At 37.5% G+C, this 13,986-nt stretch overlaps 1 protein-coding gene across 2 annotated transcripts in view; it reads right to left on the bottom strand.

Annotated features, from left to right (window-relative positions):
* Nucleotides 1-13,986, bottom strand: part of LOC124405367 — a 28,988-nt gene that overhangs the window by 4,979 nt on the left and 10,023 nt on the right. The window contains exon 1 of one of the 2 annotated variants that reach the window (XM_046880203.1): nucleotides 4,679-4,911. The exons of the other annotated variant lie outside the window; for it this stretch is intronic. The gene's annotated coding sequence lies outside the window, so the exon portion shown is untranslated. Of the gene's footprint in view, nucleotides 1-4,678; nucleotides 4,912-13,986 lie in introns of those variants that run through there. 2 annotated transcript variants of the gene reach the window in all.

Here is a 13,986-nt window from a genome sequence, read left to right on the forward strand (position 1 = left end):
TGGCAACCTAGTTTCTCGATTTCAATACTTCTTATGTAAGCCATTTACAACACAAACTTGTCGAAACTAGTTTTTACGAGTTCACAAACCTTCTTTCTCGGTATTACATATATTACAGCAACGTCGCAGCAGAGATATACAATCTCAACGTAGGAACTTTTTCAATAAATCCGCGCAAATAAGGCAATGGATACTGTCATTTCTATAAACACATAAACAAACTTATTCCCATTTAAGTGCAAAATCATTCACTTCACTAAAACTTATACATGAATAATTACGTATAAAAAAAAAAACCGAATGTGTTAATAAAATATTCAAACACAAGTATTTTTCCATGTTAAAATAAAATTAAATTATAGTCTAACCGACGAGAACGAGAATCGAGCTAGCAGCAAAACGTTTTTAGTTTATTCGAACAAGGCAACTGAAATTCTAAAATCAAAATTTTGTGAAGTATTTTGAACCCCCGATATTTTAAACTCGATTTTTCTATTTTCAAATAGTTTATCACATTAGTTCGATACTCTGTCTGCTATCTTCAACTTCATTAAACCGTATTTGTATAGTTATAACAATTATCCTCAAGGGTTGCCCCAAGTCAGACTATAAAAAATAGAAAAGAAAAAAAGAAAAAAGAAGACGAATAAGAAATGTCAATGACATCAACGATTAAATCTCTCCCCAACAGTCAACGACATCGTCACACATTTTAAAGGCCTACTTAAACCTACAGTATAATCGTGAAGGTGTTGAACCTACACGTTGACACGTCTCTTGACCGTTCCTAATATGTTCGGTGTGGACTGACTCACTGTCAGAATCAGAATCTCGGTTCTCAACGCTGCAAATGATTGCCAAAATATTTAACCGCTAGTTTGGCATATAAAGTTCGCCACAAGTGAGCCAAGAAGAAACTGCGCCGCCTAATTTTGCATTAATTCTCTATTCTTCGTTTAATACGTAAATTCATACTATACAAGATACATTATTATTAATGCAATTATCGAAAGTCCCATTAAATAAATCACACGAAAAATAATAAGTATTATTGTCAAGCCTTTATCGTGCCAACGATCACGTCGATTAATTAAATAGCGCGTATACGACGAATAATAATGCCTCCGCTACGAGAAAGGTAGAAAATAATGAAATATTGATAATGATAATAAGAAGGCGGGAATAAAATAGACGCTATCATCGTTCTTCTTCCTCCTCCTCGCGGTTAGAGGAGGAGTTTTCTTCTTTTCTCTTCTTCCTTCGTCTTCGTCTTCGTCTTCGTCTTCGTCTTCGTCTTTGACTTCTTTTTCTTCGCGTTGGTCGCGTATGTGACGTGACGTGTGTGATTCGTAGTATTTGAAGAGTAAGACGAACGCCAAGCTTCCGCGAAGCGTCGGCGCGACGTCTCACCGAGTTGAGCCGAACGAACCTCGTCGAAGAGTCATATGTGGCAATGCCAGAAGGCCAGTTAGTATATCCCCCCCCCCCCCCCCCCCCCCTCCATTTCAACTTCGCACATTTTCATTTTTCATGTAATTTTTTTTTTACTCTCAAGACAGATCGGTGTCAGCCGTTCGTACCTTTCAGCTGCCCGCTGACCGGATATATCATCCTTTATCCTGTCGGTACGGATTTCCGTAAACAGATATAGGAAAACGGTATAATTTGTACCTACGTGTATGTGTATTATTCAAGAATGCCGAGAACAGCTGACGAGAAATTACTGCTGCAAGTGGACACGCTCAGCAATTCGTAAAACGTAGATGAGATTTTTTCTTTCTTTCTCCCATCCTCTTACGATCAGTTATATTTTTACATTTACTTTTAATCATTGAGATCGTTAATCGTTTAAAGAATTTTTTTAGAAAAGAAACGACTGATTGAAAATGTGTATAAACAAGAAAAACAATCTACCAGACAACGTATACGTAATATTTTTAAAGACACATATGTTAAACGTACGTGACTACAATGGTAGCTATAGAAATCTGTTTTTTTTTTTTTTTTTCATGTAGAAAATAATCACGGGCGTTAACTACGCGGTAGAAAAATATCATACACGTGGAAAAGAAAATTGTTTTACACGCCGTTGACATAATATTCATTACATCATCCATTGCGCTAACCAACGCAAGAAATTTATGAATTTTTCATTTATGCATAGCTGACATTTTCTGTAATGTGAAAATTTCTTATGATTACCCTATTTATCGACTTAAAGAGAAACGAAACAAATAAATATAATTCCGGGTAAAAGTTTGAAATCGTTATTATTTCTTATAGTTTATGGGTTATTAATAGTTATGCGGAGATTGATCATACGAATCCGGTTTCGTAGAGAAGACACATTTCCTACTAACGAGTTCAAGGTAACGCGATGATTTATTAACGCGTTAATATTACATCTTATATATCCGTGCATTTTTTGTCTTTTTCCTTTTCCTATATCATTTCTTTCCCCAGTCACAGTCTTTATTAACTTTCCGCGTTCAAAAGACAAACAACGTGCAGACGTTTCTGTTTTCTAAGAAGTTACGTACGTATTTAATTTCTCATTTCGTATCCTTATAATCCGAAATTGAACAAATCATAAAAGATATATACAATTTTCTGTGTGTGTGTGTGTGTGTCATACTACATTACACATACGTTCAATGTCGAAACTTTTTATTCCTCTTCGGAGGTAAATAATCCATGTACATATATATTATACATACATACATGAATACATATGTGTATATATTTACACACAAACATATATATATATATATATTTAACTTAAACGAATATTATCTTGATGAAAAAAGAGAGGATGATCACACGGCGGTAGAGACAAATCAGAAATAGAATATGTACTTGGAATCCGAACCTTGAATTGAATACACGGTATAATGCGAGATAGAGAGAGAGAGAGAGAGAGAGAGAGAGAGAGAGAGAGAGAGAGAGAGAAATTGTCAGTGTCTTATAACCTCGTGCACAAAATTCCCCTTGCGAATAAAGAAATAATTTATTGGCTAGCTCTAGGCGGGTTGGGGGGGAGGGGGGGGGGGGGGGGGGGGTGCAATTCATATACATATTATGCAGGCAGGCGGCATGCATTGTCTTCTTTATATATGTGTTGTTTTTTCCCAAGTTCATCGGGTTTCGTGGAAATTGATTAAGCATCGCAGATTGTGTGCAACACGTTAGAGACACGCGCGACACACAAAGAAAAAAGATAATATCGTGTGAAGAGATATTTTTCATCAACGTGACGTAAGGATCGTACACACATATACCATATATATATATATACACGTAGAGCATGCAAGTCTAGTCGTAAAATAATGATCCCCCAAGTAAGATACGATCATACGATAGTACAATTTCGCAACGTAACAACATAATAAGCGAAAATATAGAGTGCCTGGTGTAAAATAGAAGTTTGTCCTTTGCCGAATGGAAAAGAAATATTCAATCTTCCAAATATCTTCTCATCCATTACACATAATACAACATATATACATATGTATACATGTATAGGTAATAAAATGTTTAGGTATAACGGTTCCCCGCAAATAATACCGATTACGTACACACTTCGATAAAAGAATCTTGTTTACAAAAGCGTTACCTAAAACAGTGTACAATTCCCGGCAAAACAACGAGTTAAAAGATAAAGAGAGAGAGAGAGAGAAGGAACCTCTTTTCCAGAAAACGGTGTTCCGTTCCTTCGTTCTTTCGTTAGTACGATAGGATCGTTGTTGGGTAGGGAGTGGAGGGGGGGATAGAATCAGTTCCAAGTAACGGGTTTAGACCCGTCCGTTTCATTTTCCAAGGAGAGAAAGTTCCTTCCGAGAGACCTTCGCAATTTCGACGAACGAAAGTAATTGCAGTTAGGCCGCTTCCCACGTCCCAAAAACTATTATATATATATATATATCCCTATACATACCGATATAATATAATATGTATACCTGGATCGAGAGTGTGTAAAATAGACAAAAATTTTTACGATAGTTCTCTAACATGCCTACGGCGTAAATATATCCCGCATTAAAATGCATACATACAAGCTTTATGATAAATTCCTCCGCAAGCAACGAGTATCAAGCTAAGTACTAACGACGTCGACGATTCTCAGAATAAATTCAACCGTCTAAAATTACCGCTCGCCGCTTTCGTATCCGGATTGCGATCATTCAAGGTTGAAAATTAGAGAAGGAAAGAAAAAGCAAAAAAAAAAAAAATCTAATCCCCCCCCCCCCCCCAAATCCTCGACAGGTAAGTTATTAAAACAAATTCTCTACAGCTAAGGGAGAAAACAAAAAAAAAAAACAAAAACAAAAAAAAAAAATTGAATATAAGGGCGATGCCAACGAAAGGCAGCAGCTGCTGCTGCTGCTGCTGCTGCTTATTATCATCATATTCCGAGAATACTTGACATGCTTACTTTTTATCCACCTATTAGAGAGAGAGAGAAAGAGAGAGAGAGAGAGAGAGTGACATGTGTGTACAGACCTACGTAAAATTATCCCACACAAGACACGTGCCGACCACGATGCAATTTTTCTTTGTTTTTTTTTTTTTTTTTCTTCCAGTGTCAAGGTGTTCGTGCAATTTTCTTGCCTCTCTCGCACTCTTCCCGGTATTGCATAGATATAATAATCGTAGAGTAAAATAATGATAATATCCTTACCGGTTGATATTTTTACGATCTAATGAAGGTAGCCTGATCCACGTTTATGTGTAACATTAATTCCTGTTACACAACGTGCAAGTATAATCCAACGCCGACGGCACTGTACAAAGTATTCACAAACTCAAATACCTCCACTAAACAGTAGTTTTAATCGCGTATTCCAACCTTTTTCAATGTGAAAAAGTTTAAACTTGTCTTCTTTCACTTGTTAAAATTCAGTCTCTTATCGTTTCTTTTGACAGTTATATAGTATTAAATAATTATTTCATAAATATAAATTATTATTATTATTATTCTAATTATTATTATTATTTACACAAGGTACGGTCTAGGCAATTATTTTTGTTCTTTCCTTATTTTTTTTTTTTATTTTTTTTTTTTCACCCCTCAACGCTCACATGTATTTTCAACCGTACAACACAATTTTCAGAACGAATTCAATACATCGGACTAGAATCGTGTTCAGTATCTGCGCTGCTCTATTTTATATTATATTATTTATTTATTTATTTTCCTTCTCTCTTTCTCTCAATTCAAATATCACTCCGGCCTTTCACATCTGTCGTATAGTAAATCGGCTATTAGCACGCCCGTATTCCGGTCTCCTCGTTTAATATCGACCGGGAAATGGAAGGACGTGCCCCTTCGAACTCCGTCGAGTAACTGACGGCCATCCGCTTCCAGTGAATGAATCTATAATTACCGCGAGTGGGGGACAAGTCGCATGTAACACCGCGGGTGGGGAGAAGATCTCGTCGAGGAGGAGGTGGGGGGATCCAAGAACGACGGCGGCGGCCCCAGGGAGGGGATATCCACCCACTCCCCTCCGCACCTCGTCGTTTCGCCATTCCACCATATTTAGGGCGAAAATAATCGTGTTGTAAGCAGGAAAGAGTGGTTTCGATGAAATTCGTTAGTAAGTTTTTCCGTTTATTCATTTCGAGTTCGCAAGACTGATACATTAATACGCCATGGTGAGGAAGGGAGAGGTAGGGTGGGGGGGGGGAATGAATTTCGCCAATTTTTGCAGCAATAATGATCATCGTACTTTGTACCAGCGATTTTCCCTCTTTTTTTTTCTCCATCTATATATATATATATAGGTATATTAAATTAGAAGAAAAACGGAATTATACGAGTGTAGCCTGAATTGAAGAAATTTTATTGTAGATACCGGTGCTTTTTTATTATAGGGTGAATAATTATCTACGCATAACATCGTAATATGATATTAACGAGAATTAAAACTTTGCTTTATAAAAAAAACATATTTTATACATATAAACATCCGTTCGCACAGTTGGAATTTTTCAATTTCTCTTACCGCAGCCCATGAGAAAATTTTTTTTTCAACAAGTATTTTTATTATATACTTGTTTCGAACAAACGGCGTCAATTTATACATATATGTTACATATATGTATTACCTCCCCTTTTTTCCATCTCAACTTATCGTTTATTATTATTATCACTATTGTTGTTATTATTATTATTATTATTATTCTTTACTCCGTACATAGTCCGGAAATTTAGCGAGAAATATAATACCGGTTGAACAATTGTAAGAAAAAAAAAAAAAAAAAAAACTTTTGCGCATCATCCATCCTGAAGCAAGAAATTCGTGGTACTATGAGCTGTGAATGCACGAGATAGCGACGAGTAGGTACAGACAAATTGAATTATCGCTTTGTACGCTGGTGTGTATGCGTATCGACTGGTGTAATTATAGCGTACATACAATATTCCCGCTAATTGACCGTTCAACGAATCCTCTACAATACATATATAAACATTTTGCAAAAATGTATTCATCGTAAAAGCTCGACTCGTTGAATATGTTCCACATACGATACTCTTATATCGTACGTTCTCTCGCATACGTATCCCCCATACTCTACATAATCTATCATACATGTATAATATACTTATGTAATCCAGTGCCTATAGTCTAGACGCACGTTCGTACAATATATCTATATTCTATACATAAAACTATACGTATAACCGCGAGTATAGCATTATTATACATATATAATGTAATATAATAGATGTATACTCGAGCTGCACTATACACGAATGGCCTGAATTTATATACCACGTGTCACACGAAGTGCAGCAGCACTGCAACCGGATTATATACACAACGTGTCCAGGAAATGGGGGGACAAGGAAATAGAAGAGGTCAAGGAAATGAAATACCTAGGCTACAATATCACGAACAATAACAGAGAAGAGGCACACTTAAGAGAAAGAGTAAGGAAAGCAAAGATAGCCATGGCAAGCCTGTGGGGAATAGGAGAAAGACAGTTCAGAGGAGACATCAGATGGAGAATTAAACTCTTCGACGCAATAATCAAGGGAATACTGATGTTCGGGGCAGAAATCTGGGGCTGGAAAGAGCGTGAGGAAATGGAGAAAGTACAAGAAAAATATATGAGATGGATATTAGGAGCGGAAAGGACGACACCGGGTTATGTAATTAGAGATGAATTGAAGAGAGATAAAATCAGGGTGGCAGCGGGTAAGAGAGCTATACGATACGAAGAAAAGATAAAAAAGTTAGAAGACAGACCCGTGCTAAAGGCATGCCGAGAGGAACGTCGGAAAGAGGAAGCGAAGGGGAGGTACACAAGGGACGGCAAAGAGAGACAACAATACCTTTGGAGATGCGGAATAGGAGAATTAGAAGCGGAACGACTACTAGAAAACGATGGAAGTCTAGAAGAAAATGCAATAGATAGAGACAAAGAGGTACAGACACAAGAAAGGATGGATAAGATAATGAGCTCGCGAACCGCAGAAAGGTATCGAAGTATCAGAAGTATCGGCATCCCAAGATACCTGACAGGAAAAAGGGGGAGGAGAGGGGATGCAGTAACAATAGTAGCAAGATTAAGATGTGGAAACGAGGAGAATGCAAATAAATACTGGCTGCCAGAAAGAAAAAGACTCTGCAGACTATGCGAAGCAGAAAAAGAAACATTGGAGCATCTCGCAGGAAGATGCAGAGACATGGAAGGACAACCAGGAAAGATTGAAGATATAATCAGCGAAGATGGTAAAGGATTAAAATGGGGAAGACTTTTAAAGAAAAAAAGGGAAGAAAAAGCTAAGAGAGACAGACAGCAATGGGAAAAAGAAGGTAACACCACAGAGGAAGAATAGAATCAAGGGAAAAGAAAGGCTGAGGAGGAAAGAACAAAAGAGTGAACACAAAGTACAAATAAACATAGGTGCAATATATAAACAATTAAGAGAATAATCAATAGAGATGTGATAAATAAAATAAGATTAGAATAAGTTAGAGATAAGAGGAGGGATGAGGAATGGTGAAGAACAAACAGAGATGGGGAAGATAAAACAGATATATGATATAATGTAACACCATATTGGTATGCAATAAAACACTACTACTACACAACGTGTCCATATGTGTACCTATACATATACGTAAGGCTATGCAGACACGAGGTTTAATTAAAATTAAACCGTACCGAGCTCCGTCTCAATGCGTTCCAAGTATCCAAGGAGAGTGGCGGAAGCTTACACATCACATAAAGACCCGAACGGTCTGTAAGGGAGGAATTTTCATTAACAACCACCAGGTTTATTCAGAAATTTAATTTACAACAAGTTTCGCGGGAAGTGGACATAATTAACATATAGGTATATAGGGTACGCGTGACATGCAGAGTGAAACCAGAGAGCCGGGACATCGCAAATTGTTCGGTCGTCTGTAATGACCCGCGTGGATTATGCATATTCGGAGAAGAGATGAATGAGAGGTGAAACAAAAAAAAGAAGAATAATTACACGTAGATAGAAGTATAATATGATTCATTCAAGTGGACATCATGAATAAACATAATACGAGTATATCGTGGATTGTAGTAGTCATTCGAGTGACTGTGCATGAGTGTGATTTCACGTTTGATTGATGAATACATAAAAAAAAAACCGTACGTTTAAATTGTACATCAACAGAGGGGGAGGGGGGGGGGGGAGCAGCACCACTGAATTAATGCAAAGATTTGAGCAAAGAGAGTAAAATGAAATTTTCAAAAGCCTGTCGTAATTTCGAATCGAGTAGCGAAACGTTTCGTTCGTTTGCTGTATATACATATACGTACGTACCTATATGATATATTTTACGTATGTATAATATCGAGGTGCTAATTTCAATAGAGGGTGTAATTTTTTTTCTTTTTCATTCCCAATCGTTCCGTAGATTAATTTTAAAGATAAATATTGAAAAAAAAAACACACAACACACGTCCATTCGAGTTTAGATATCACTGTAAAGCCAAAAGGACGTATAAAATTACAATCCCTTTTGAAATGAGCACCGCGATGTGTACGTAAGATACTGTAGAGGGAATTTGAATGAGAAGTGGGAGAAATAAGAGCCGCGGGATCGTGAACCTTCAAAGGAATCGTGAAAAGCAGTTTCGTGGGTTGCGTCTTTCCGGAAAAGCCTCGACTTTCCCGGGATCCCCGTGAGCCCTTATCTACGTACTTACTAAAATTGCTTATCGTGAAAATTGAATCCCGTGTAGGCCGTGAGTACTAAGAGAGTGAGTTTTAGCTGGTTTCAACCGGGCGTCCGCGTCCCTCCAACTGCCCTTAGGGTCTGTAGGTATAATATAAGGTTCTACCTCGCTTCCACTTCGTTCGAGACCAGCTGCTTCGACCGTGTAAAAGGAACCGTCGGAGCAGAGTATTATACCGACGTAGGTAGGCACTTATACAACAGAATCCAGCTCCACCACCACCACCCCGACTCGCTTGGCAGGGAAGGAGGAGCTTTGGTTGAAGGGCAGCAGCCCAACCTGGTGCAATGTAGGCAAGTATAGGGACGTACCTGCGAGACACCGATGCGAGCGATGTAGCAGCAGCCTGACTGACGAACAGATGGAAAGACAGACGTCCTGACAGACGTCGAGGGGGGCGGAGAGGTAAAAAACGACGAAGGGGTCATCGGCTCGCTCACTCTCTGAATTCAGCGAGCAGGCCAGCGAAAGGAGGAGTTTTTGTACCCGAGTGAGCTTTTACGCGTACCTGCATATTGCATATAGATATCGGCTCACGTAAAAGCTTTAGTCTTGATACGTGATCTGCCAACCTGCTATCTTTCTACCTTACTTCATAAATTTAGAAACACTTTTAATGAAATAAAAATTTTCTATTTTTTTTTCTTCTATTTCTCTACTCGGCTGCACGACGAAACCCGATTTTTACCGGACATGTGTACGTACACATTATATGTATACTTATATACACATATGTGTATGTGTGTTTATGGCCCATACAACCATATCATACTTGAAATTGTTTTTCCAACTCTGAAAAGCATTTCAATTTCAATATAAATTTATTTATTTAATCTAAGAGCTCCTTACTTCGACAGTGATATCAACATTTTCGAAAATAATGAAGAATAATCGATAAATTCCGGACGAAAACAGTGATTTTTTCATTCATTTCCGACCAGTTCGTATTTTTTTTTTTTTTTCTGTTTCTCAATCTCCAAGTTTTTCAAGTATGATTTTCAAATAGTACGGTAAGCGTACCGGTTATCGACTCTCTCCCAATTATTGACCTTTCTTGATTGCATCTGTTTGATCCTTAGTTATGAAATTAGCAAAAAATAAATGCGTATGTGTCTCACCCTCTAGCACTTGGTTTTGGTCATGGAGAAATCCACAATTTGTGCCGTCAATTAATTGGTTCTAAGCGTGTCAATAACTGGTAAACTTTGTTGTATTAGAAAAGATGATTATATCGATGCAAGCAAATTCAAAAAAGAAATCAAGCTTGCTGAAGGAAAAAAAAAAAAATTTTATATAGATAATTTTTTATCTTGTCGCAATTTTTAATAATCTTGGAATCATTATTAAATTACAGTACTCCAGGGGCTTCCAGGCGGATTATAATACTCTGAAAAAAAATTTTCAGATCGTAGTCGAATTAACCTGGAATGCCCTGTACATATACGCATCAGGATGAAATTTTTTTGTTACTTCGCAACGTCTATTAATAAGACATAAGAAAGTGCCTCGGGACACTGTACCAGTTTTGTATGTATGTACGATCGTGCATGAGTCGATTGTACGCCATGTGTGTTGCAATTTAAGAAGGGTATTAAATTAATTAAGCTGATTCTAAAAAATCCGTTATACCAGTCGACCGTTGCGATAGAGGAAATCAAATTTACTAATTTGAGTAAGATGTAAAAATACGATCACACGAGTGGCCGCAGGTAAAATTCCGTTTTTCATTACAACTGAATTATTATCCCCGCAGTCCGCGTTGCGCGGCTCCCACGGATTTCTCCCCCAATCGTGATGGACTTGGAACGCCAAAGTGGGCGTACAAAAGCACTCACGGTTTGATGAAATTAATTTTCGCGGAATTCAAATCATTCGGTATTAAGGATTATCAGAATGATATTCCGCGAATTTATTTTCGCTTCGTTTGAAGAATTCATTACATATATAATAATATATATAATTATTTACAGTACGCTCGAGTACGCGATACAGGTATATAAAGTAAATACAAGCGATATAATATTGTCTATATATATATATAAATTTTGTTCAACTTCATATATATATACTTATGGAGTTGAACAAAATTTTTCCGGCTATAATTAATACACATCATACGCCACGCGTTTTCTAAATCTAATTGTCACGATAAAAAGTCACGATAAGTATGGGTATACCCAAGTTGAAATAAAATTAAATGTAGATAAAATTCAGAAGTAATTCTTTAAGCTCTGGTTATAGGCATAAAATAATTCGAGGATGTGCAAGGTGGATGTGTAATGATCGTTAAACGGCACGAAGTCTTTCAAGGAAACGTTTATTATCTCTCCATACGATCGTTCGAGGAAAGAGTTTTTATATGTGTGTGTGTATATATATATATATATATATATATATATATATATTCGTATAGTACAGGATGGGTTTATATGGTTTTGATTTTTGTTTTCCTAATATAGTCCGACATCACGGCGTGAACGTTTAATGAGCAAGAAATGAATTGGAGAAGAAAGTGACTAAAAAATGGTTGAACGAGAAGAGATAATTGCAAACTAGTATATACAATTTATTATAAAAGGCGTAATCATCGTGTCAAAATTTCTTTCACGTTTGCCCACCTTATATAATCTTGGTCTCGATGATCAGAAGGATTCTAATAAATGTGAAATCCTATCACATGGAAACCAAATTCAAGTAAATTCGTATTACACTAAATTCTCTCAAAATCCACGTGACATGTGAAATTCGAGAAAGATTAAAACACATTATCCCCTGAACAGAACAACTAAAAATAAAACTGAAAGACGCTCATCTTAAAATTAACTGTATAATAATAATGCAGCCGAGTCTCGAGATCGAAATCAAGATCGACGCGTTCCTCGGCGATGATGTTGCTGGGTAGGTATAATAACGATCATACCGCAGCCTCCACGAGCCTCCAAGAAACACCTGGCGAAGTCACCGTGAGTCACGCACGCACGTCTCCTCGGGCGTGCATCAGGCAGGCTTGTGAAGAAGTGCAGCTGCAGAAACGCGACCACATTATTATGCGAACTCGACTGTACCTATTCCTCCTCCTCCTCCGCAAAGTAGGCATGTACAAGGTACTATATATAATACGATCTACACCCTTGACGTGGGCAGATATTCCACGTGTGGAGGAGCCAGAATTAAGACCGTGGGCATCGCATAGGGTTGCGTAGGCTTACAACTTTGGAATTATCTACGTCTGTCTGTATTCCTCCAGGTGTAATACCTACTATCACGCGAATTGTGCGAAAAGGTCGAGGGTCAATAAGGTCCGTTGGTAATAGTGACGATATTATACATATACATTGCATATATGTATACAGACGTACAACGTAACGATGACATGCGGTGATTGATTTACAAAACTGGTCTTTGGACCGCGACCTTCCTATCCGTGTAATCGTTCGTCTTATCTGACCGGAAGACCGCGTGTATACGTATACATATAATCAGCTGTGGACGTCCTCAGAAGCGTATTATATGTATACGTACGTATAACATGAATATATGTATATACGCACGCGGAATCTCGTCATCGCGGAGCTTCCGACGAAAAAGGATTTCAATTTGTGATATCTAAGGTCGGGAGGCGTGCGTTACTTCTCATATAATAATCACGTGTGATTCAGTGTTACACACGAGATCGTTGCACATATATACACGGTGTATAGTTGAAAACAAATTACAGGGATGAGAAATCGAGTGAAATGATAGATATTTGTTGTGAGATATATTTGTACATGGGTGTATACTTTTTAATACATGACGGATATTGCTGAAGATTTTTTTCCTTGTATTATATTACGTATATACAGTTATTATAAACAAGTTTTCGTTTCCCCCGAACTATAATGATTTTCCGTAATCGCAATTTACACGTTTTCTTAGATAAGGATGTACCGATCTGCTGAATAAGGATGAGGGTAGTGTTGTTGAGTGCCAGACGTAGTTAAATTTTAGATAATTGAAGAAAAGAAAAGGAAAGATATGATCAGGTTCTACGACGATTTGTACGGTTCAGACACAAATTTTTGGGAATAAAATTCTATGACATTTCCAGTTTTTCCAGGACCTAAAACCTAGTTTTCCCTGCCATTTATCGAGTTTTATTAAGTTACTAAGACCTAAATCTTTCAGCTTAGAAACTCTACATTCGGTTAAAACTCAATTCGAAAAAAGTACTTTTTTTTTTACTTAGTAATACAATCAAAAAATATTTAAACCAACCCAAGTATTTTAGTACAAAATACCACGTTGTAACATGAATTGCATGAACGATGCTGCAGTGCAGTACCATTATCATATCCGAATAGATATAACAGGTAAATAAAGAAATTGCTGTTGTGCTATTTGATATGCTTCGTCGAATTCAATTATTCCATGATGAACCCGCAGGGAAATAGCTCGGTATGATTACCTTCGAATTCAATTTATTACTTCACACGTTATACGGTCTACGTAGTGTATTATATACATACACGTTGCCAAAAAGCTATCGAACAAATAACAATTTCTCAGTATTTTGCCGTTTGATTCCAACGTGCGAGTGCCGGGGCTCGTTTGCTCCCCCCCCCCCCCCCCCCCCAAAGTTGAAACGAGTGACTTCCGCTTCCGGTTGTTATAGACTCTACTTCACGTGCCCTTCATGCCCTCTCATTACCGTTTCTGTCCTTCTCTCTCTTTCTCTTTCTCTCTATTCATGTATTTACACACACACACACACGA

Source organism: Diprion similis, chromosome 4, assembly GCF_021155765.1.
Source record: "Diprion similis isolate iyDipSimi1 chromosome 4, iyDipSimi1.1, whole genome shotgun sequence".
Classification (NCBI taxonomy): Eukaryota; Metazoa; Arthropoda; class Insecta; order Hymenoptera; family Diprionidae; genus Diprion; species Diprion similis.